General features: G+C 42.3%; 1 long non-coding RNA gene across 1 annotated transcript; it reads right to left on the bottom strand.

The window, feature by feature from the left end:
• Window positions 1-2,174: 2,174 nt before the first annotated feature.
• LOC310677073 lies at window positions 2,175-23,603 on the bottom strand. Its single transcript, XR_014510913.1, has 3 exons — window positions 23,339-23,603; window positions 3,440-3,491; window positions 2,175-2,271 (listed from the first exon to the last, which is right to left on the bottom strand). It is a non-coding gene; the product is annotated as an uncharacterized lncRNA (long non-coding RNA).
• Between the last annotated feature and the right edge of the window lie 1,577 nt (window positions 23,604-25,180).

Here is a 25,180-nt window from a genome sequence, read left to right as displayed (position 1 = left end):
CTTAAAGAGTGTCTTCACCAGTATCAACCATCTCAGGCCCTATGTTCAGCAGACAAAGCATGCTGGTGCTTCCACCACTGGCTCCGCCCAATTTGCAATGATCCATGACAGGACATTTTGGAGGTGGTTCCCCATTTGTGGAATGCCTTCTTTGATGAAGTGCATCTGTCTCCCTCATTAATAACTTTCAGGAGGAATTTCTGTTTACACGTGCATTTCATTGCTGAAAGATACTGTTGCTGGCAACCTTGAGGCCATTGGCTGTGCAGGTATGTGATTGTTTTACATGTTTTTAGATTTTAAAAAAATTAAATGTTTGAGATATGTTCTTATTTTATTTGCATTTGCATTGTTTGGCACCCTGGTCTCCTTTAGGAGCAATGATGGGATATAATTTTTAAAACAAAACAAAACCATGCACTGAGAAATGAGAGGGAAACCATGCAATTAAAGCAAAGCCAAGTCCCTTCAAGAATGTTGTTTGTTTGTTTGTTTAAATTTGTATGCCACTTTCTCCTTAAATATACTCAAAGTAGTTCATAACAGAGCAACAAAAATGCAAATCAATATATCATTACAATAATTGATTAATAGATTGTCACAAAATGTTTTGAAATCATTTAGTTTTGATCAATTACTAAATCATTTCAAAACATATTGCAACAGATAACCCAATTTGATTATATGAACATTATAGCAGACATCATATTTAAAGTTAGAACAGCCTGTGTTCCTTTTCTAATTCCCACCCCCTCAAAGTAATATATAAAGGAAAGTAGGAAATCAATAGCGTCTCCAGTTGCTTATTTTTCCTGCCATCCAATGGTCTGGTCAATGGCTACAAAGCCAGTGAGATAACTGAGAAGCATAGGACATAGAAAGCTTCCTTCTAGCAGATTATTTGCCCATCCGGCCCAGTATTGCCTATTCTGTCTAGGAATGCAGGAACCACCATTCATACATTAGGTGAAAGGATGTCACATTGTACAGAAGTCGTTCTATCTAGTCACATTTCTTGTCATCTTTGATTCATCAGTTAATTTTTTCTAATACGGCCACATTCAATGTGCAGTTTTTGAAAAATGATAGTTGTACGTTTATTTCAGCGTCCAGGCAAACGTTCATTGGATGCAACAAGTAGTTTGAGGAGCCCGTGTGGTTTAGTGGTTAGAGTGTCAGGCAAAGACCTGGGAGGCCAAGGTTCAAATCCCCACTCAGTTAGGAAGCTTACTGGTGGACTTTGGGCAAGTCACTGCCTCTCAGCCTAACCTATTTCAGAGGGTTGTTCACTGGGGATTAAATGAGGAGGGGGGAGAACCCTTGGGCTCCTTTGAGGAAAAAGTAGGGTATAAATGCAATACATAATGCATGCTAGATAGTTTAGTGGAGTTTATTCTCTAGTAGTAAGCACACACATAAGACTGCTGTAGCTGCTATGCTACAACACGCCAGCCTGCTGATTAACAGGGAGAGCATTAGTCTATCCACCCGTATACAAATGGTGATAGCAAGGCATAAATAAATGGTAGCAGGGAGGGACATGACCCAGTGATCCCAAAGCCCACTGGAATTTTCCCACTGATTTCACAAGGGTGTTGGAAGGCTCCAGATAGGCGAGTGAGGGAGTATCATCTACATCATATGTCAGAAATAGACTGGCTGTTCAGTATCAGCAGAAAAAAAGGAATGTTCAGTCAAGGCTGCTCCCTTCCTTAATGGGAAATGAGTTTTGCCAAGCTCTGGAAAGGGAGTACCGTACTCATCTGGAATGGCACTAATCAGTATTTGTCAGTTTAGGACTAAAGAATGTGGGGAGAGGAAAGAAAGGGTTCAGCAGAAACTAAAGCTGATCACTTCAGCACTTTGTGTTTCCTGTGGGCAAATGTGTCTTTTTGGGGACTTCTGTATGGGAAATGGAGTATGATTCAAAATGTATGCGACAACAGAATAATAGCATGGCTACTTTAAAAGGGGGGGGGAGAATACCCCCTTAAAAATTAATATGAAAACTCAGCTCCCAAAGTGAGATTTCCTTGAGAGAATGTGTCAAGATAAAATGCTCCCAGGAAAAATGAGTATTACAAATAAAACGGGTGAAAAGTGTTATTTTCACAGAAAGAATATGATTCTGCTGTTTGCAGAGAGAGAGCGAGAGAGAGCAAGGTTCTGAAATACATCTTACCAGGGGAGCCATTTATACTCCTCTCTCAATGGATCTCAAACTGTGTTCTGGAGAGTTCTGGACACTTCTTTGAAGCTTACCAGGGTTTTCTTCAATGCAAAGAAAAATAATGGTAGTTAAACTTCTCTGAAGGTCAACTTGACCTACCCTATGTCAGAATGCACTGTATTGCCTGTTCTGACCCTCACGCTAATTTGTTTCAGAACTGGATTCTTGAATATGCTACAACATTCACAAACTCTGTGGCAGAAATAATCATGGGCTTCTCAGCAGTCTAGCTGATAAGAGAAACATTCCCTTTAGGAGATGTTTGAAAACCACTGTCTTTAAGTAAGCAAATATTAAATTGTCAGGAATAGATTAGGAAAGATTTATAGGTGCTGGCCTGCCACAAATACTTGCATCTTGACTAGCCCTTGGTGAACAGAAGGCTCCTTCTGTTTGTGGAGAGAACTAAGGTCCAGCAGGGTCTCCAGCTGAACCATGAAAGTGGGGTAATATTTTTCACCAATATGTGCTGCCTGTCATTAGCTAGATTTTTTTTTTTTTTTTTTTTTTTTTTTTTTTTTTTTTGAGAAACAGGGATGATGCAAGGGGAAGGAGAAACCAACAAAGAAGCTTAGTTATGATCTAACCCGAATACACCGGTACAGCTAGTTTTGTTTGGAAGTTCTCCATAGTACTAAGGATCTATTGATACTCTAGAAAAGTCACTATTGGGATTCTGTCTATAATTTTCATCACATCCAAAATAAAAGAAGGATGAGACATTTTGTTCTCTTTTCATTTTTTGGTAAACTTACCTAATTCACACTTCACAAAGCAATACTAGAGGCAGATTTAAAAAGTAATGCATTGTTACTTTTCTGCAGAGCCTTCAGTTTCAGACCCTGTCATTCATTACTTCCTAACCCACCATTTATGACTAGGGAAATAAACAAAGGTCTTGATCTCTAATCTATGATGTGTGATGGAGGACAAGGCAGCGTGCTTGCCACAGGGCACTGAGAAGACTGGACACATTTTTTAAAAAATGATGGCAAAATAAGTATTTTATTAGAGGGATTTCAGAGTTGGAAAGAAATAGGGACAACTCTGAGTATCAGATATTGGAAGGTGGGGGTGGGGGTGGAGAGAAATAAAATCCTGGCTATCATATGAAGGCTTGTAAAATATCATTGTGATGGGGACCAGAGTCTCTGCCACTTCACATCCCATCCACAATACCCCAAGGCCAAAGAGAACTCGTTTACAAACCTGTCATGGAGGAAGAACCATAAATGCTCATGACACACATCAGGAGGAGAATCTAGAAGTAAGCAAAAGTGGGAACTTTACAAACTCCCTTGAGAAGTTCACCACAAAACATGGGAACAGAAATAGTATGTTTTAAAAAATGAATTTGGTATCTATTTATAACAGACTGGGGAGAGGAGAGGAGAGGTCGAGGAAGATTTAAACATAAAGCTATTCATACTTAACATTTTCAGTATAACGTAAGCCTGGATCCAGACTTGGTTGAACATAGGCCCTAATGAAATAAATTGGACAAGTTATTCATTACTTAAATCCCAGTAATTTCTATAGGTCCTAAGCTGATTACAACTCATTACTCATTACAGTGGTACCTTGGGTTACATACGCTTCAGGTTACATACACTTCAGGTTACAGACTCCGCTAACCCAGAAATAGTGCTTCAGGTTAAGAACTTTGCTTCAGGATGAGAACAGAAATCGTGCTTTGGCGGCGCAGCGGCAGCAGGAGGCCCCATTAGCTAAAGTGGTGCTTCAGGTTAAGAACAGTTTCAGGTTAAGAACAGACCTCCGGAACGAATTAAGTACTTAACCCGAGGTACCACTGTAGTTTAGTTAAAACTGTAATTTTTCCCTTGTTCAAAAATCACAATGTGAGACCTAGGTTTCATTTTTTATGACTCAAAGTAGAGCATAGAATGAAGTTACTCTGAAGTATAACAGCAACAATGCAAACTTTATTACAGAAAAATAGGTCCAGCGGCTTTTGTGCTGACTGACTGCTGAGTATTCTAAATTTATTTATTTATTAAAAAAATGAAATGACTTTTTTTATGTTAGGACAGAATTGGATGACGTTTGCAGGTAAGATCATGTCCCTTCTGAAAGCATGAATCCCGCTGCGTTTCAGAAGAGTAGCTGCAGTGGTTTTCCTGCAAGGACAGCAATTACAGTTTCGAGGGGTTTAAAAATAAACACCTAATAATCTCCCCTAACATTTTGTGAAGAGTTGGTCTGAAAACTGCAGGCATGAAGTTGCTGCCCCTGGTATGAAACCTGCCAAAACGTCTGAGAGGGACTCCTGTGCATGTACACTTGGGCTCTTCCATGTGAGCATAAAATGATCAAATTTCCTAGTCACATGGAAGTGCATACAAACAGGCAGTTGTATGTATATGGAAACTTATTTCAGCTCTTCTGAGGAATATGCAGAAAGGAGGGGTACAGCCAACAGATGTATCTTAGAGGCTTGCCCTCAAACCGAATTTCAGAGCTAACAGTGACTTTAATTAGCTAAAGATGGGCAAGAGTTTCTGTTTTAGTTAAAACCTTTGAGGCAGTTTAACAACTCAGATGATGGGCAACTGATATGATGGGCAAGGTTTAATAGACCCTGGAGAACAACCAGAAGATAGATAATGGGTAGCTCAGTAAAGTGGCTACTGCCATGATGAGTTGTGAGAGATAGACCAAAGAGAGAGAGACCAAGTCAGGGTTACAATATAGGTTTAGAGAGTGGAGGATGAAGGAAAGGGAGAGACAAGGGTAACAGGATAAAAGTAAGGACAAATCCTTGCTTCTCATTAATGCAATACTGACAGGATGTTAGCATTTTTAAAAATATACTTTCCACCTGGATTCCAAGAATAGCAGGTCCTTGACCTTGATCTTTGATGGCTTGTTTATGGTCTAGACTCTAGACACACAAGGTTATTACCAAATAAGGCAATTATCTGTCATACACACTCATTCATGTGCATGCATGTGAATGCACACACACACACATACTCAGTGTAGTAAAAACAATGCTGTCTGTGAATCCATTATCTGCTCTTGATAATGCATGGGAAGTCTCCACAGCTTGCTAAACCTCATGTGCCGCACATTCACTGTCTTCAAATGAGGTAACACAATTTTAGAACTGGAAAGCAGTAGGCTTTTAAAGGAACTAAAAAGAACTCATTAACAGAGAGATAGTTGGGAAAATCATTAGCAAAGGTGATAGTGACCTTCAGTATCTTTACTTGGAAGCTTTTGCACAGTTCAAAAGGAGATTACATTACCTTCAAGTCTCAAAGGCATGAGTCATGCATTGCCTGCCTGCCAGTAGTAGATTTTAACAAGTGCAACCAAAAACATTGGTCTTGTGAACACTGATTTGCAATTAAATATTTAAAAATATTATACTAGTGGTTTAAAGCTAAGGAAAACAGAAATACAAATCCCTGGTTTTATGATTCTGTAGGGGTACAGCCATTTAAAAAGCACAGATCGGTGAGAAACACATTGCTCATTTACAACTAGACCAGAAAATGTGAAAGTTAGATCTAATTCACATAGGTTCCACACAGTGGAATTGGAAGGGAGAGAATGAGGAGAGGGCAATACTGACTGTTGATTAGAGATCATGTTACTGAGTGCCAGGATCAATTTTTATCTAAAAGTAATGTTTAACAACCACCACCACCACCAAACAATGGATTTTATTGTTTTTGTTTGGTATTAAATGTTGCCATATAAGGCCCACACAGAGAATGAGAAACAGAAGTGAGGTCAGGTGACGATAATCGAATACACAGTTCTTTTAGCTCAAATGTGATTGTCTGCAGTCACTAGGAAGATGCAGAATTAATTCTGAACTAATATAAAAACAGGATACCATTGCAGTACCAATTTGCTAATTGCAAATGTTTTGTGCCAAAGATTACTTTCTTCCTGCACTCTGTCATCATCGCAGAAGTTTGCTAAGGATGCTTTCTGGTCCAACTGTGTGAACAAAGTCCATAGTGAAAGGCTAAGGTGCCAGCTTGAAAGGACGATGGGGGGGGGGAGTAATGTTGCGTGCATGACGTCACATGTGATGGCAACATCCCAAACATGATATCAGGACATCGGGAGGAGCCAGGGGTGGAGCTGAACATGGCCATGCACTTTCAATGGTCGGCAGCTCCTCCTCCAACTCCTTGGCACTGCCACCTGCGGGAGGCTGCTGCAACCCTCCTTCCCCTCTGTGGCAGGAGGAGGAGGGGCCAGCCATTGGGGCTGCGCCACACTCCGCTCAGCTCCGTGCTTCGCCTCCACACTTTGTGGGTGTTGGGGGGGGCAGTCCCCACCCATGCCCATATATATATTCAGGGGCCCAAAAGGGCTTGGCCTCCAGGAGCTGGTGCCCCTTGTGAACGAGGATTCATGGAAGCATTCTCATCAGCTCAGTAGCTATGTGATTTCTGTTCCTGCAGATCCATTTTGCAGGTGAGGAGGAGTTTATTTAGAACTGTAATTTAGAACTTTGTTTTATTTCTTCCTTTGGGATAAACATCAAAACAGCAAAAATAATATTTCTGCACTCAGTAATCCTATATTCAGTCACTGCACTATTAAAACATATTTAAAAATTAAAGTGAAGATTCCATGTTCCACTAGCACAACACACTAGCCATTGGCCAGTAGCTACCTTGATTCCAAGGCAGCAGATAAAGGGAGGCAGGAAGGAGGCTGAGAAAGAGAGAGTGATGCTGCACTCAGGTTCGGCTTGTGGGCTTCCCATGGGCATCTGGTTGGCCACTCTGAGTGCTGGGATGAATGGGCCTCATTCAGCAGGCTGGTACAGATTAATATGTTGCTGAGACTGAAGGGTCTCCTCAGGTCACCTAATGCCTGCTAGACTGAAAGCTGCAATGGGGGGTGCGGTTTCTGCTATAGTTTCACTGCCCCAAGTGTCTTGGAGTCATCTGGTCAACACTCCTATACTCCCTGGCAGTAAGCACTCCCCAGGCTTGTCTTAAGCTGCATTCCTGCTTCTCCAGGATCCACCTCTCTCTTTCATCTTCATCCTGTGGCTGCTTTCTCCACTCTCTCACCTGTGGCTTTCTCTTCGGACCATTTGGGCGTTACTTCCGGGTTATGCCTGGCCATCCCCAGCTGGCTGCAGCCGTTACTCTAGATCAGGGGTCAGCAAACTTTTTCAGCAGGGGGCCGGTCCATTGTCCCTCAGACCTTGTGGGGGGGCGGACTATATATTGGGGGGGGATGAAAAAATTCCTATGCCCCACAATTAACCCAGAGATGCATTTTAAATAAAAGGACACCTTCTTCTCCTTTAAAAACACAAGGCAGGCCCCACAATTAACCCAGAGATGCATTTTAAATAAAAGGACACATTCCACTCATGTAAAATCACGCTGATTCCCAGACTGTCTGCACGCCGGATTTAGAAGGCGATTGGGCCAGATCCGGACCCCAGGCCTTAGTTTGCCTACCCATGTTCTAGTTGGCTGTGTGGTCAACTGGGGAGTACGGTACACAGTACCTATCATAATTGTAGATCACACATGACAGATGACCATCCAACCTCTGCTTAAAAACCTCCAAGGAAGGAGAGTCTTGTGCATAACACCACCAGTGAATTCCAGTACAGTGGTACCTCTGGTTAAGTACTTAATTCGTTCCGGAGGTCTGTTCTTAACCTGAAACTGTACTTAACCTGAAGCACCACTTTAGCTAATGGGACCTCCTGCTGCTGCCGCGCCGCCAAAGCACGATTTCTGTTCTCATCCTGAAGCAAAGTTCTTAACCCGAGGTAATATTTCTGGGTTAGCGGAGTCTGTAACCTGAAGCGTATGTAACCTGAAGCGTATGTAACCCGAGGTACCACTGTATTTGCAGCTAGTCCAACCCAGTCCCCAGCACAACCCAGTGTGAGGAGTGCTGTTGAGTTCCAGTACCTACACCAAAAAAGCTATTAGGTAGGGAAAGAACTGGCTGGGGACAGCATCATGAAACCTCCTAGGGAATAAAAGGAGTCAAGTAAGAGAGGGTGATCTGGTAGATCAAAGGCAGCAGAAAGGTCAAGGAGGATGAGGATGAGCTGAGAATTTTCAGCTTAACAGTTGAAGACAAACAGTGCTTTTGGCAGAGGCATATTGGGTTAAGTGCTGAGGGCAAAAGCCAGCTTAGAGAGGGTCAAGACTGGAGTTAATGGATGGAAAGTTGAGGCAGCTGCAAGAAGCAGAACACAAGAAGTTCAGGGACAAAGGATAGAAAGGAAACGCTTGGTTCATGGTTTGGCTTTTGAGAATAAGGGACACGGAAGCCTATTTGTGGGAAAGGAAGCAGACATGTAGTGGGAGTCTGATTACACGGCAGAACACAGAGATAATAGTGGTACTCATGGCAAGAAGATTTGGGAGGGAATTGCATCACGGTAGAAGGGATAAATATCATAAATATCATATAGCAGATTATGCTGGCTGTTTAGCCATAATAATAAACATACATTCATATAAACAGATCCATTTTGTATCATCAGCTGAAGATGAAAGAAAAATGGCGGAGAAAATGAAGAAAAATAAACAAAAGTAAAAGTATGCCAATATGATGTTTGTTTCAGACCAATTCCTTTCATCTGGGTGTGAATACTGATATAGGATTGCCATTACTGGGATTTCAATTGATGGGGTTAGGGTTAGGGTTAGGGTTTGTGCTTGGATTTTCACTTTATGTTTGTGCTTTTCACTTTATGAAATATGGCAACACTATACTGATACCCAAAGTCATGAGGAAATGTGTGAAAGCTCCCTTAAAATAAACAAAACCTGTCTAAATTGCAGAACGCTTCTGAGATAGACAGTGTATGTCACCTGATCAGCTTAGCTTTTACCGGTAGAACTGCATTATGTGCCTTAAGATCATTCTCTCTGGACTGCGCCCCACTTATATCCTAGGTACACCCTAGAAATCCCAAACTGACAAGATACATAACCGGAAAAAAAGTTGCTATTCACTATTTTCTGTGTTAGTCCAGAGAGATACTCCTTGTGGAATACAATGATTATTGGAGACAAGATATGTGGAGGCATTTGGTCCTTGTATGATTGTGGAAGAGATGGGGTAGGGTAGGGGGTATTTGTCCAGAAGAAGCCTAATTTTCATTTGGCTTTCAAAAACTGTCAAATTTGTACATGCATTTTTCTTTCTCCTGTCCTTTTCTCTTTTTTTCATGCATATCATTTTCTGTTCAAAGCACTCTGAAGGTGCCTACTAGCATCTACTGTGCAGGCCTCTTGAAGTGCTTCTTGCTTTTCTGTTTGAGTGCTCTGGGAAGATGCAGAATTTGATTTTGTGTATGGTTATATTGTTGTTTTTCCTGGGATTCTCATTTTTTAATCTGTATCATTTTCTGTTCAAAGCACTCTAAATGAGAGTTTACTACACACTCATTCAGAGCTACTTCCCTGCTTTGTTGGTTTGAGCACGCCAGAAAGATGCGGGAAATGTATCGTTTTCCAATGCAAAACAGCCTACCCTGCCACTCACTCCAGAAGTGAAGCACCTAGTTACTTGTTAGAAGTTGTTTTAGGTGTTGGCCACTTCTGTGCCAAGAATACAAATGAGAACTATGTGACCATGGTGCTTTCTCACTCAGTCTCAATTATTCATTTTGTATGTGTGCATGACTGTGTTGGTACACCATCTCAGTAGAATCATAGAATCATAGAGTTGGAAGAGACCACAAGGGTCATCGAGTCCAACCCCCTGCCAAGCAGGAAACACCATCAGAGCACTCCTGACATATGGTTGTCAAGCCTCTGCTTAAAGACCTCCAAAGAAGGAGACTCCACCACACTCCTTGGCAGCAAATTCCACTGTCGAACAGCTCTTACTGTCAGGAGGTTCTTCCTAATGTTTAGGTGGAATCTTCTGTCTTGTAGTTTGGATCCATTGCTCCGTGTCCGCTTCTCTGGAGCAGCAGAAAACAACCTTTCTCCCTCCTCTATGTGACATCCTTTTATATATTTGAACATGGCTATCATATCACCCCTTAACCTCCTCTTCTCCAGGCTAAACATGCCCAGTTCCCTTAGCCGTTCCTCATAAGGCATCGTTTCCAGGCCTTTGACCATTTTGGTTGCCCCCCTCTGGACACGTTCCAATTTGTCAGTGTCCTTCTTGAACTGTGGTGCCCAGAACTGGACACAGTACTCCAGGTGAGGTCTGACCAGAGCAGAATACAGTGGCACTATTACTTCCCTTGATATAGATGCTATACTTCTATTGATGCAGCCCAGAATTGCATTGGCTTTTTTAGCTGCCGCGTCACACTGTTGGCTCATGTCAAGTTTGTGGTCAACCAAGACTCCTAGATCCTTTTCACATGTACTGCTCTCAAGCCAGGTGTCACCCATCTTGTATTTGTGCCTCTCATTTTTTTTTGCCCAAGTGCAATACTTTACATTTCTCCCTGTTAAAATTCATCTTGTTTGTTTTGGCCCAGTTCTCTAATCTGTCAAGGTCGTTTTGAAGTGTGATCCTGTCATCTGGGGTGTTAGCCACCCCTCCCAGTTTGGTGTCATCTGCAAATTTGATCAGGATGCCCTTGAGTCCATCATCCAAGTCGTTGATAAAGATGTTGAATAAGACCGGGCCCAAGACAGAACCCTGTGGCACCCCACTAGTCACTCTTCTCCAGGATGAAGAAGGAACCATTGATGAGCACCCTTTGGGTTCGGTCAGTCAGCCAGTTACAAATCCACTGAGTGGTAGCATAGTCAACACCGCATTTTACCAGCTTCTTTACAAGAATATCATGGGGCACCTTGTCAAATGCCTTGCTGAGATCAAGGTAGGCTACATCCACTGCGTTCCCTTCATCTACCAGGCTTGTAATTCTGTCAAAAAACGAGATCAGGTTAGTCTGACATGACTTATTTTTTATGATGCTCGTCTTCATATACCTGATCGACTGTAATGAGGGAGAGATCCTCAAATGGAGTCTGCTCTTCGTCTTCCATGCTAGGGGAGAGGACCTCAAAGCGATTGTGTATTTCTAAACAATCAGAGCGAACCCTGGGCCTCCTACTTCTTTGAGTCACGTTTCTCCATATATCTGGCTCCTGTGTTGGTGAACTAGTCTTCTTCTCAGGGGAGTCCCCTGTCTCCTCCTTGGTGGAGACAGTGTGCTCTGTTGCTTCCAAGAAGAGCTCCAGCTCTCTAATTCTTTGGAGCGTAGCTACACGTTCCTCCAGTTGCTGGACTTTGTCTTCTAGTCATGGCTCAGCGAAATCTTGGAAGCCCCCTTTGTAGATGATGTGAGATAGAAATGGCCCAAGGGGAATTTCCTTAAGAGATAGTCCACTAATATTTTGCACATTGTTTAAATAATTATTTTATTTTATTCTACTTCTATCCTGCATTTTGATCTGTACTAGACCCCAAAATGTATTCAAGAATAAAATACAAACAAAAATCAATTAAAAACACTAAAATGTTAAGAAAACCCAACTGTCAAAGTTGGCCCACTGGGACGGGTGAGATAAAGATTGGGCCACAAGACCAAAAAGTTTTCCCACCCCTGTTTTAAAGTATTATTTTATTGTGTTGTGGTTTGGTGTTGTAAATCACCTTAAGATTTGTTTATTTGTTATGGAAAGCAAAAAATAAACATATTAATAAATCTGAAATAACACAGTTGGCAGTGTATAATACAGAATAATATAGTGAATGAAATACAGATTTTAAGAAACAGAGTTTCAAATATTTCTCTTAAGAACCAATAGTACAAAGAATTTTGTTACTTAGAATTTCCTCATTATTCTAAAGTATATTCCTTGCAAGTTCTGCTTTCAACAAGAATGAACTGTCATACAGGGGGTGTGTGTGTGTGTGTGTGTGTGTTTGTACTTTGTATACACCCACCCACACAATATTGTGCAAAAGTCTACTGGGGCTGAAGTGACTCATGCACATCTTTAGAGAACCAGTATCAGATGTACTCAAAAGTAGCTGTGACCCTGACCAAGGCAAAAGTTAAGTTGGTCTTTACCGGGCCCCCACTTGTAACTTATTAAACAAACAACTGCCTCTGAAGGAAGCCGATATCAAACGTACAGTACAGAGGTTAAAAAGTTTGCTCCGTTTTTATAAAGCCTGTCAGAGGAGTATGGATGTCACCTTCTTTTCAGAAACAGAATAAGCTTGCTCTTTTTCCAGTTATTTCACATTTTCTCTTCAACATAGTTAATTACATTGCCTCCCATTACTTGGAAGCACATATATTAACAGTGTCAATATGTCAATTGCACTCAGAAGAATTTCATTTTAGAAGCAATACAAATAAAAAGAAGAGTTAGATTGCTGTATTGGGAAGCCCTTCGACTTTTTTCCCTTGGGAAAACTGTGTACAACAATTGTTCCCATCCTTGTATTCTGCGTAGACTTACCCTATAGGCTAGCTTCCATAGGATATCAAAATGTCAACTAATATAGTAGTTACAAATAGTAAAGCCAGTGTGGTGCCCTGACAAAGTTATTGGGTCTGAGTGTGGGATAGCCAGGTTTAAATCCCCACCATCATTCTCTGTCTACCCCATAATGCCCAGTTTCCCACATGCAGCTGTGAAGTGTGCAGGATGATGGTGTGGAACATCACTATATTGGTTAATCATTAAGTGGAACTGCACAGGAGTTGCCTATGTATGGCTGTTCTGTTTTGGGAGAGGAAAGCTCTAAATGTCCATACATTGCTTACTGGACAGACTGCCCATTAAGGCTTCCATGACAATGGCCTTGCCAATTCAATGAAGTTGCTGTGTGCCTAAAATACCACTCTGGGCTTCTGAAAGGATATATCATTTAAATGAACCGGTTTGGTTGATAAAATATTAATATAATTTTTTTTTTGCAGATGTGAGAAGGGGTAAATACTAGGGCTGTGCCCCAGATCTGGACAAGACCCAAGTCAAATTGGGCATATTCAAAGGTATTCAGTTATTGGACATGTTAGTCACAGATACACACACATTGCTTAAAGGCTGGGTTGAATGACCAAGAGCCCGTGCTTTTTTTCAGCCAGAAGTCACTAGAACTCAATTCCAGCACCTCTCAGGTGGGCACTATTGGCATTCTAAGGGAACAAGGGAGGCAATCATGGTGAGTTCCAGCATCTCTTTTTCTAGAAAAATAGCACTTCCAAGAGCTATCTGTGGCTGTCAGGGAAGAGGCAACAGGGAGGAAAGAGAAACATCAGATAGGAAAACACCTGACCACTAGCTGTGTCTTCCCATAAGGAAAGAGCTGCCTGACTCTCATTCCTACCTGATGCCCATGCCTGAAGCATCAGCATGCAGGATTGATGGCTCACTCAGCGGAGTCATTGATCCTGTGTGGTACAGACTTGACCTGTCCCTGCTCTTGGTGGGTAGTGAAAGCAAAGAGATGTAACATCTCCCCCCGCCCACGCCTACCACCTGTACGGTTAATTAGTGTTCCTTTAAAAAAAACCCAGCCTATTAAACTGTAGTTTAAATTTGGAGTGGGTGGTAGCCGGGTTGGCCCAGAGTGGGTCAACCTGATGAGGAATGGTTTTCAAGGCCACAGGGCAAAGAGGTAAATGACACCTGCTGCTCATCCTGGACCACTTACCTGTAATTTCTCTAACAAAAAAAAGATGGTTGGGCTTGCCCAGTCAGCATTCGTAACATTTTCCCTGCCCTGTCCCGCCCCAAAAATATTGTGTGTGAAGAATTATTTAGTGGCTCAGGCAGGACACCAGGCCCCATGGAACTATCTTGTTTCTGCTGCTTACTCTCTGCCCTTTATGAGGAATTTGTCTTTCACATAATGTCAAACAAGAATACTATATTTCTCTGACAAATGTGGTACAGTATTGAAGTGATAATGGACATCAAGTCACACTATCCTCCATCTCTCATGAACACCGCCCATTACTACCATGTTTCAGCACTGCAGAAGTTTTGAAGTAATTTATCTGCCCAACACTCTTCCCGGCTTCACACAATCCTTCACCACTAAAAGCCACTGTTATGGCTAGAGGGCTAAGTAATAGCTTTTCAAGGACAAACATGGTATTTAAAGACTTCGGATAACAGAGAAGTTTTTATTTGCCCTTTTGAAAATCTGCCGCAATGAAAACTGCTTTGCTCAACGTAACTCCTGGGGTGATCCTTAGGAAGCAGCCACCTCAGTACACAGCACGCTGGAATGCCTTAATGGTGGAAGGACACTGCATGCTTCCAATCAGTGTCTGGCTTCCTTGTGGTGGTTCTTCAAAACTCTCTTGAACAGAGGAGCAATATGGATGTGGATGTATGCCTGCATCTCTGTCTTCAAAAGCACTTTCTACCTCTCCAAAGGTGGTTGCTATAGCTGTGTGCTACAGCAACTCCGCATAGCAACTGTCAGTTATTTGTAGTGATATCATGGGTTTCTTTAAATAGGAGATCAGTGCATGCACACTTAGTCCTCCTGCTCCTGTACCCCATAACTTGTTCTAATTCCAGGCTTGATTAATAATTTTTCCTTCCTTCATTTCTCCTGTTCCGCCCCCCCTCCAAGGGTATGAAGATTCATTTTCACATGTTAAAAACAGTTCTGTCATTTCTAGTAGAACCTGTTCAGATTGGTTACCTGAGATTTTTATTTTTGGCTTATGCCTCCCTGGGTCTCTGAGGTTGGTTATGAATGATGCTCTTTGTTTGTATCTCTGAATATTTGTTGGAGGGATTCAAAACAGACCTTTAGGCAGCCTATTTCCAATGCGTCCAGGTGATTAAGTCAGGGCTTAAAACCAACATTGACTATGATTCAACCCCAGAATTCTGAGAGATAAAAATGGGAACATGAGAGGAAGCTGTGGTCCAGGATCTGGATATGGTCACCAACCTCATTTTATGCAGATGCCTCCAGCAATATTTATGGAAAGCCAGGTTTAAATGGAATGAATAAGCAAACAAACATCTCCTGAAGTTACCCTATCCTCTCAGAGTTATTTCCTTCCTGATCATTTCCTCCTTATTTTTTCCCTAGGGGATAAAATAATCTAAAATCTCCTAGAGATTCACAGACAGAAAAAACAGTATTTATGAGGAGATCCAAGTCCCTATACACCTGGTCCTATTTACCCAGGACATTTTCTACCTGCCTGAGATGAAGGATAAGATGGTAAGTCCCACACATCCCATATCACATACAAAGGTTTATTAGGCAGGCAACTGAATCTTTCTTTGACATTTCCTCCACTGCACCTGAGCACAACAGGATACTTTAAAAGGCACAAAGCAGACATGTGACACACAGCTCTGTCTATTCCCTACTTCTCAGCATTTGCCGTCTGAGGTGACTGCCTCACTCTGCCTCTTGGTAGGGCCAGCCCTGTAAATATAATAAAACTATTTATTTGAAGAAAATTCCAGTTCACCAATGGCCCCAGCACATAGGTTTACTTTTTCAGCAGCAGACTGAACTTGTAAGTGGTGCATGCTCTCACAGGTCAAACTTACCCCACACCATAGAAAACAATCATTTGTGGCTGTTTGTGGACAAGAACTCAGTGACATTGAATTAAACAGGAATGGCATCCAACTAGTAGGTGTTTATGTCATGCAAAGCCTTCGCATGGTGGTTCATTTTGTCTTGTCCTTAACTCTGATTAATAAAAAGTGCACCATCCATTCTTTGCAATATCTCTATTTCGGTAATGCCAAGGTGAACAACATGGGAACTTCAAGGTCACAGCACTGTCACATTTGAAAGTACATCATAATAACAACATAATGTCATTCATGATGTTGGAGAAAGGACAAGACATCCATTGTCTCTGAAACAGAAGAAGCCAATAAATATGGTGCCCACAAATGACATTTTTTCTGAAAAGAGAGGGCTTTCTTCGTGCTATATTTAATCCAGGAAGAAAAAGCCAAAGGGATGGAAATGTGAGGGAACCAAATGTCTTAGGTATGATTGTACTGTATGCCTTCACACAAAGAGATATCAAAATAGACAGCTTGTCGGTCTCCTCTGGCTTATTATGAATATCACAAAGACATCCTTTTGATTTGGTCCTTGACAGTTTTGCCATCATCTCCATTTCTATTGCAACTAAACCTATATAATCCATATACATATGCTCTGAAGAAAGCTATTAAAAATACCAGAAAAGGTAATGATTGTAAAATGGCCTGCAGCGTGATGCTATATTGGTAGAAGAGTGACATCTCGTGGTGAACAGAAGAAAATAAAACAATGAGGTTTGTTTTAAAAGCAAGCATAAACTATTTTATTTCACTGTTGCTGAAACCATAGCCCTTTCTGCTACAGATAATATTCATCAGTCTTCCCAATACCTGACAATAGAACCTTGTCTATTGTCTGCAATCTTGGTCTGCAATCGTTTACACATCTGCCCGGGATTAAGTCCAATTGAACCTCTGAGCAGTCATACATAGGACTGTGCTGTCTATTTATTTATTTCATTTTTATCCAATCCCTTCCTTCAAAGACCACAGGGCAGCATGTATGGTTCTTCCTCGCCCTGTTTTTATCCTCCCAACAGCCCTGTAAGGTTAAGGTACGGTAGTTGAGGGCAATTGACCGCTATAACATTCTCCTTGCTTCATCTTGCAGCCTGCCCTAGACCAAGGGTTATAGAAGGTAGACTTAGACTATTGGTAGATCTCTGGGTGATTGGCAGTAGATGAACTAGGATTTCTGGTTTCCAGTTTTTCAAACAACAAAATGACTCCCTTGCCAAAAAAATTACACTGCTGAAGTGAAAACATGAGTTAATCTGGAGTATATTTTTTTATGTGGGAGGACTGTGGGTACCATTCTATTCTGTCACTCAAAACATAATCCTTGGCTCAAGATCCTTTAATTCTGTATTTTGCACTCGGTGGAGTTGGCAGTTTTTAGGTTCCTGATAAAAAACAACAACCCTGAATGTTTCAAAAGTGACCAGCAAAATAAATGCATTACCTGTATCAGATTTATGTGGTATACAAGCACTATATTGTTCTTCCTTTGGTCAATACAATGGAAGACATGTGTCTCATGTCAGTTTCCAGTTATGAAACAGCCAGTTGGTCATAGCAGCTACGTACATCCACAACCAATGCCCTGGGAGTAGCCAATGGGATGCCCTCGAGGTGCTGCTGGACTACATTTCCCATCAGCTCCAACCAGCATGATCAACTGTCAGGGATGATGAGAACTGTAGTCCAATAATGTATGGAGGGCACCATGAGAGTCATCTAGTCCAACCCACTGCAATACAAGAATTTATTGTTTCTTTATTTATTTGTTTTGAGGGAAAACAGAGTAAGTAATGTTCTCATATAATTGATAACTATTCGTGCATTCCTCTGTGTCACAATACTGACATGAAAGCAGGACAAATTGGGAAGCAAAATCCACAGTAATATATGGAATGCAAACCCTAGGCAGAAAAGCGACATCAAAAAAGAAGAGGAGGAAGGTGGTATATATGGCCCTTGGCTCATCAGTCATGGGAAAGTTTCAACACTTGACATCCATTTTGCATCAAGAAGCAATTTATTCTAACCTGATGGCAAAAGATAGGCAAAACCTATATGTTTTACATTGGCATGCTGAAAATTACAAAATAAATCTTAAATAGTCTTCACCTGAAACATTAGACAACAAACAAGTCAAATATACTGGCTGGGGCATATGACTAATAGCACACTTACATAAAATGTGATGCTAGGAAAGTTGCTTTTCTTGTTGGAAAGAAAGCCATACAAACCAATTATTGCAAAATCTAATGATGCATAAATTGGTTGCTGCAAGCAGCACACATCAAGAAATTCATGAAGCTTGTTTAACAGCCACCAGGATATGGAGAGTGTGTGCATCAAATTTAGGCATAGGAAATTACACCTTTTCACCTGCTGAGTGGCTCATACAAAACCCACAGATAGCAAAACCCATTCACAAGAGCAATGTATACCAGGGGTCAGCAAACCTTTTCAGCAGGGGGCCAGTCCACTGTCCCTCAGACCTTGAGAGGGGCCGGACTATTTTTAAAAAAAAAAAATTCCTATGCCCCACAAATAACCCAGAGATCCATATTAAATAAAAGCACACATTCTACTCATGTAAAAACACACTGATTCCTGGACCGCCCATGGGCCAGATTTAGAAGACGACTGGGCCAGATCCAGCCCCTGGGCCTTAGTTTGCCTACCCATATTGTGTGTATAGATCTGACCATAGTTTATGACTGTACATGGGTAAGTGGCAGGACTGTACTCTTCTGCAGAGCATGGAATAACATGAATGCTGAAAAGAATGAACATGTCTTCAGGGCTCTGGGATAGTATTCCCATACAGACTGTATGGATGAGAGTATGAACGAAATTGCTAAAGGCTTCAGAGCATAGCAGGAAGAACTGGGTAGAACATGTCCTCATAGGTTTTCCCCGTTGTTTGATTCCATTTTGCTTCACTTCTCATTATTTCACCTCCTTTCCTCTCTTTTCTTCCTCATTCCAACACAAAAGCTGGGAATGCAGTCTTTCCTCCATCCCAGTATTGTGATCTTCATCTTAATCTCCAGAGCAGGTTCAGGTTGCTTCAGGTTGGTGTGTGTGCATGTGCACCGCATCATGTGATCATTTATGCAGAACAGGGCTTTCCTGCCCCTCCCCCCCAATGTTTTATTCAGTTTGACACCCCTGCATTGGTATGGGTCTAGCATTTTCTCATCTCTCAGTCAACTCTTGCTTTAAGTGTTGGCTGAGCAAGTCCAGTAGAGTATTGGGCCCCTGGTGTAAAGGGGGTCACTTCCCCAGAGGAATCTGAATCAGGGAGTGCTGTCTCTGGGATTCCCAGTTGCAGAGCTCTGAGACAGCACTGAGATCTGGGTCCGGGTGTGTTGTTGGTCTTCCTGATTCAGCTGGTTCAATCAGTAAAGCACAATATGATCTCTGAAATAAACAGACCTTATATGGCAATGAGATGAAACATTCACCTGAATGATGTCCTGTTTAAATTTCTCTTGAATGTCTGAGTTGTTGTATTCAGGTGTATATCAGATTAACAAAAATGTAAAGTACTCCTGGGACGCGGGTAGCGCTGTGGGTTAAACCACAGAGCCTAGGACTTGCCGATCAGAAGGTTGGTGGTTTGGTTCAAATCCCCGCGACGGGGTGAGCTCCCGTTGCTCGGTCCCTGCTCCTGCCAACCTAGCAGTTCAAAAGCACGTCAAAGGGCAAGTAGATAAATAGGTACCGCTCTGGCGGGAAGGTAAACGGCATTTCCGTGCACTGCTCTGGTTCGCCAGAAGTGGCTTAGTCATGCTGGCCACATGACCCGGAAGCTGTACGCCGGCTCCCTCAGCTAATAAAGCGAGATGAGTGCCGCAACCCCAGAGTCGACCACAACTGGACCTAATGGTCAGGGGTCCCTTTACCTTTAAAGTACTCCTAAATTAGGGCATTTGTGTGTGTTGGTGTCATTTAAATTCCCCACTCCCCCTTCCCCACCCTGGAAGCTCTAAACATTTCACATGTCAGTTTGGCTGTGTGTCTATACAGGAAGCCTTCCAAATCCATCAGCCTTGTAAAGAAAAAAATCCCTTTGAGAAGTAATGGTGGGTTTTAAATGCATTTTAGCATATGAAATATATGAACAGCATGTCAGACTCCCTTTGCTCATACTTTACAATTGATTTGCTACAGCTGCTGCCAGAAGTGGAGTCCTAAGGAAGAAAAGGATGAGTTCTTTCATCTCAATAGGCTGTCTTGTACTAATATTTGAACTAGAATATTTCAGCCATTATGGCTCAGATGTCCTCGGAGAAAGAAAGATATGTGAGAGCGGAAGTCCGGATCTCTGGTAAAGCACTCCAGCTGACACTATACTTTAGGCAGCCAGCGGTTGCCTCTCCTGACTAACGTAGCCCTTAATTTCTCATTTCCTTTCAAGCCATCCAAAACAGGATGGAAGGAAACAAAATTATTATTTGAAATATATATTCTCTTTCCTTACCATTTATCTATCCAGTCATTCCTATTTAGCTCCTCCGCCCAACCTCTGAAGAACTGTGGCCATATTTTCTCTTGTACTTCTAAGATAATGAAATATTTGATTGTCCAGCCCTTTACGGTGAGATTTTGGCTCTACTCCATCTACAAAAGAAGAAGCAGGGACAGATAGAGTAGGAAGAATGTTCAAGAAGCTGGATGGACGGGAAAGGGAAATAGGCTATTTAATGGGAATTTACAAAATCATTTGAAAACTCCCCAAATCCCTTTTCACCTCAGTGCATACTGCTCTTTTACAGAATACCTGCAATACTTGTGTTGAAATTAGGGAAATGAGATATGCTATGAATGATCTCAATTATCCAAGAGCTGGTCCCGGTGAAGAAAAAGTGGTACCGCCCACTCACAAAAGGAAGGCGTCAGCTGACTCAGTCAAAGTCAAAGGTTTGTGGAAGTACAAAAATTCTCCAGACAAAAATATTGAGGAGAACAACCCCCCCCCCCAAAGGAGCCCAGTCATGGCTGAGCTTGAGCAGTGGGCATGAAATGGTGATTGACCATTGGGAAGAAATGAAACTGAGTAGATGGAGGAACAGAATGGAGTGTGCAGAATGCTGAAGAGTAGCTCTCCACATACTGCAACATTTTGCTGCGTTTTCCATGTGTGATTAATAAAACAGCGTCCTGGAAATGAGCTCAGACGGTTCTGTCTGTCACCCTACTGCTAGTGCATTTACACAGTAGCTGAAGTGCAGCTTTTTATCATGCCAGCCCTGAAGAACTTTTGAGGCCCAAATCTTATCCTCCTTGGCACAGCAGCAGCTGCAGCATGGCTGCTCACATTCTGTTTACCAGTAACAATTGATGCAATCTGGTCACGGGATGAGAGGGCAGCAAAGCGATCACTTCCCACACTACCACCACAAGGCACCCATGCGACACTTGCGTGATAAGGAACCACAAAGTATCAGCCTCTGCATGTGAATCTTGCCCTTCCAATGTGTCTGGCAAGGGAGCAGAAACAGTCACGTCACACAGTACAGTGTCTGCCTGTGAGGTAGGACACAAAACAGTGAACAGCTAAGCAGCAACCAAGATGAAGGACAGGCTCATATCCTTATGGGCAGGTATGCGCCTGCACAATATGTTCTGAACTGTGTCCTTGGTTGTTTCTAATAGCAGTTAAGAAGGTCAGACTCCGCTCCCTCTTGGTTGCTACTCAGAGACTGGGGTCACTTACTGCATTTTCTCTCCTCCCACAATAACACCCACTTTTTGAATTAATGTGAAGGAGAGAGAGAGTGAGGCATCCACCAACAACTGGGGAAAATGCAGTTTTAGGCAGGGCCATCTTACCCATGGGTGCTAGGGATGCAGGACACCCAGGCACCAGGCTCTCAGGGGCGCCAGGCCAAGAGTCCAGGGCCCGAGAGTTGAGTCCAGGGAAGAGCCCACCCGTCGGCTGGAGCGCTGCAGCAGGCTCTTCTGCTGCAGGCGGCTCTGCCCCATGAGTTCGGGGGCAACTGAGCCAGTGAGACGCTGAGGCGGCCAGCCAGCTCTGCCTTCCTGTGTGCTTGGGACTGAGCAACCTGGGGGGGGTGCGCTAGGCGGATCTTTGTACCTCAGCACTGCGTATGCTTAAGACAGCCCTGGTTTTATAAAAGCAAGGTTATGCACTCATACACGCACCGTTCTCCAAAAAGAACTGAAAAGATTGGTAGAGTTCTACAAAATTATATTAGTCTACAGATTATGCCAATAAAGTCCAAATGAAAGAATGAATAATAGTCCATAACTCAGTACAGTGATATGACTTTCAGGTTTCTTCCAGGCAAGGGGATTCATACTGTAAATGAGTCATTCAGATCTCACAAACAGGTCATTGCCAACAGGGGTTTGTTTGGTTTTTTAAAACTTGCAAGGTTTGCTCCAGAAAGGGTAAATCTGAATTAAATAGTAAGTGCTCTGGGGGGTAGGGGGAATACAGGCTGGCTTTGGGATCATCATGTGGACCCTCCTATATATAAAACTCTGCCTGCATGAGGAGCAAGAATCCTACAATAGACACTCATCTCGGTAGCACCTTAAGATTCAGCTCTTACTTCAACAGCTTGAATTAGCTCAGTGTTTAAAATCCTATTTTATTTTATTTTTAGCTTTCTCGTCTGTGTGTGCATGACGAGCATACTGTGGCATCAAGAAAGTCAAATGATTTGACAAAAAATAATCACTTTCCTTCTGTGATCGTTCAGTTTGGAGTCTCACATGAGACTGAAATTTCAGTATTTTTCCATTCACTAGAATATTCATTGATCTGCTCATGCAACCAGCACGAATTTTATCTAACTCCTGAGACAGAGGAAACAATAGCTAAGGAAATGATTAACATCTAAAACAGCTGTTTTGTTTCTGTTAAACGTTCCAGTAGTTTCTGCCAAAATGAAAGTTTCATTCAGCGTAGTTTAATCTGAAGAGGTTCCCAGAGTGGTTTAATCTGCCTTCCCAGGGAACTCTGAGCTGTAATTCCAGACCCTCCAAGTGTCCCTATTTTCCAGGGACAGTCCCAGATTTACAGAAGCCGTCCCAGTTTCTAATTTGATCCCAGAATGTCCCTATTTTCACTGGAGAAATGTTGCGAGGGTATAGATTTATCCTACCCCCAAGCCATCTGAAGATAGCCCTCTATAGGGAAGTTTGTTTAATGTTTAATGTTTTATATATGTTGGAAGCTACCCAACTGGAGCAACTCTGACTGCACAGTGTAAATAGTAAAATTATTATTATGGAATAGGATGTCCCTATTTTTATCAGAGAAATGGGCATGTAATTCGAGATCTGTAAAGGGAATAGGGGTCCTCTAACAACTCTCAGCACCCTTAGCAAACTTCAATTCCCAGGATCCTTTGGTGGAAGCCTTGACTATTTAAAGTGGCATGATACTGCTTTAAATGAAAGGAGGTTCTGTAAAAAGACCTGTCCTTCTCCAAAAATGTACATTGTAAGCCATGCCTACTGGGGATGTTGGGAGGTAGAGCGAAACAACATCTAGAGGGCATAAAATTCCACAGAACCACAGAGTATTTCTAACAGAAATACTCACTAGCTTGTCAGAAGCCTCTTCTATCTTCCTTTCTTCAAGTCTGTGGGCAGTGAGACAGAATAATCAAAGTAGCTGCACCTGTGCCTCATTCCAGGTGCAACTGCCATTAGTAAATAGGTCCTAACAGTGACACTTAGAGAAATTTCAGATTGAGTGAGAATTGTTTCTGTGCTAAAGCTCTACTTCCCTATCAGTCAAAATTATCACTTCCATTTCTGGTCACTTGAGGAAGTGCCTCCTCATTGTTTATGACAAAATACACAGGTGGCTGCTGGCACGTACCAAACCCACAGACTGGACCTTGTTGGTATTCCCCTCATCATTCCACATTTTATGTTAGAAGAAAACAGGCACTAACAAATTAAACTGCTGAACAGAAAATAATTTGAATAGGTTAGAATTTCCCTTTTTAAAAGTATCATTTATCCACCCTCAGAGTAAACAACAGGTTAATTATTTACCACAGGAATTCTATTAGCCCAGGATTGTTCCTGTTCTTATGCTAAATTACTCTTTAAAAGTGACACTTTCTCACTCTCACTGGCTATTCTATCCATAAAAGCAAACAAGCTAGGAATAATTATCTCCTAAGTACCTTTTAGGGTATTTGCAAAGCCAGAGAATAGAGATATGAGTACATGAATGTAATGTTACAACCAGATATACCGTATTTTTTGCACCATAACACTCACTTTTTTCCTCCTAGAAAGTAAGGGGAAATGTCTGTGCGTGTTATGGAGCGAATGCTTGGGGTGGCGGGGGGGATCTGCTGCAGTCGTGAGCAGAGGATCCATGGTTCCCCTTCCTTCCCTCCTCCATGGTTACAAAGCATGGATCCACAGGATTTTTGCATTGGGATACTCCAAACTCACTGTCAGATCACATGTCTGTGGCCACAGCATGAATCACAAAAATCATATATCCACTATTTTGTTTAGAATATTTTATTTCTTGTTTTCCTCCTCTAAAAACTACGTGCGTGTTATGGTCTGGTGCGTGTTATAGAGCAAAAAATACGGTAACATGCAGAGTAAAGCACTACTTAACATGAGCAAGGGATGTGCTAGGATAACAGAACTGGGACCTATATAAATGAGAGATTTACTTTTAGGCTGAAATACTATGCACACTAAGGGCACAATCAAAATCTCCTCTTTCCCTTGTCAGCAGGGTTTTACAGAGCAGCAGGACCATGGCTGTATCTGTAGCCCCACTGCACACAGCGGTCGGGGTGAAACAAGAGCTGGGGGGGGGTATCAGATCAGGAGCAAGAATTCAGCCCAGATTGGGCCCAATGCCGTGGCACAATGGCAGTGAAACCAGTCTAGGACCCAGTGGATCCTGGAGGCATCTCATCCTCTCCCCATCTTGCATTGCCTGGTTTGGGGACTTTTCACTGTCTACCATGGATGTTGATCTCATCAGTGAGCTACCCACATTCAGCAGCCAGCAGAAGCCTTGTATAGCTGGCAAAGCTGGAGAAAGGCATGCCTCCACTCAATGCAAAAAAACGACCTGGTTTGGATTGTTCTGTCCCTTGCAAAAAAATCACTACAGAATCCAGTGGGACCTAGCATGCATAGAACTGCAAATGTGTGTTTTTTAACAGGCTCAGCATCTGGCACCTGTGAGAAGCTGCTTCGGCTCCTGCAACCAGGCAGGACCCATCAGTGCTGATGCCTGCCCTGGGTTGGACCCCCTCAACAGGATATGGGCATGCCATTTTAAATTTTCCATTATGCTCCAGGGCACCTGACATAGCACTGTTCTATTGTGGTAGATTTTAAATAGGAACAGGTAGCTGCCACTACAGCCAGGTAAGTCTTTGGCCAGGTGGGTCCA

The sequence above is a fragment of the Podarcis tiliguerta genome, assembly GCF_965153285.1.
Source record: "Podarcis tiliguerta genome assembly, chromosome: 4".
NCBI classification, from domain to species: domain Eukaryota; kingdom Metazoa; phylum Chordata; class Lepidosauria; order Squamata; family Lacertidae; genus Podarcis; species Podarcis tiliguerta.
This window is presented reverse-complemented; position numbering and strand designations above follow the sequence as displayed.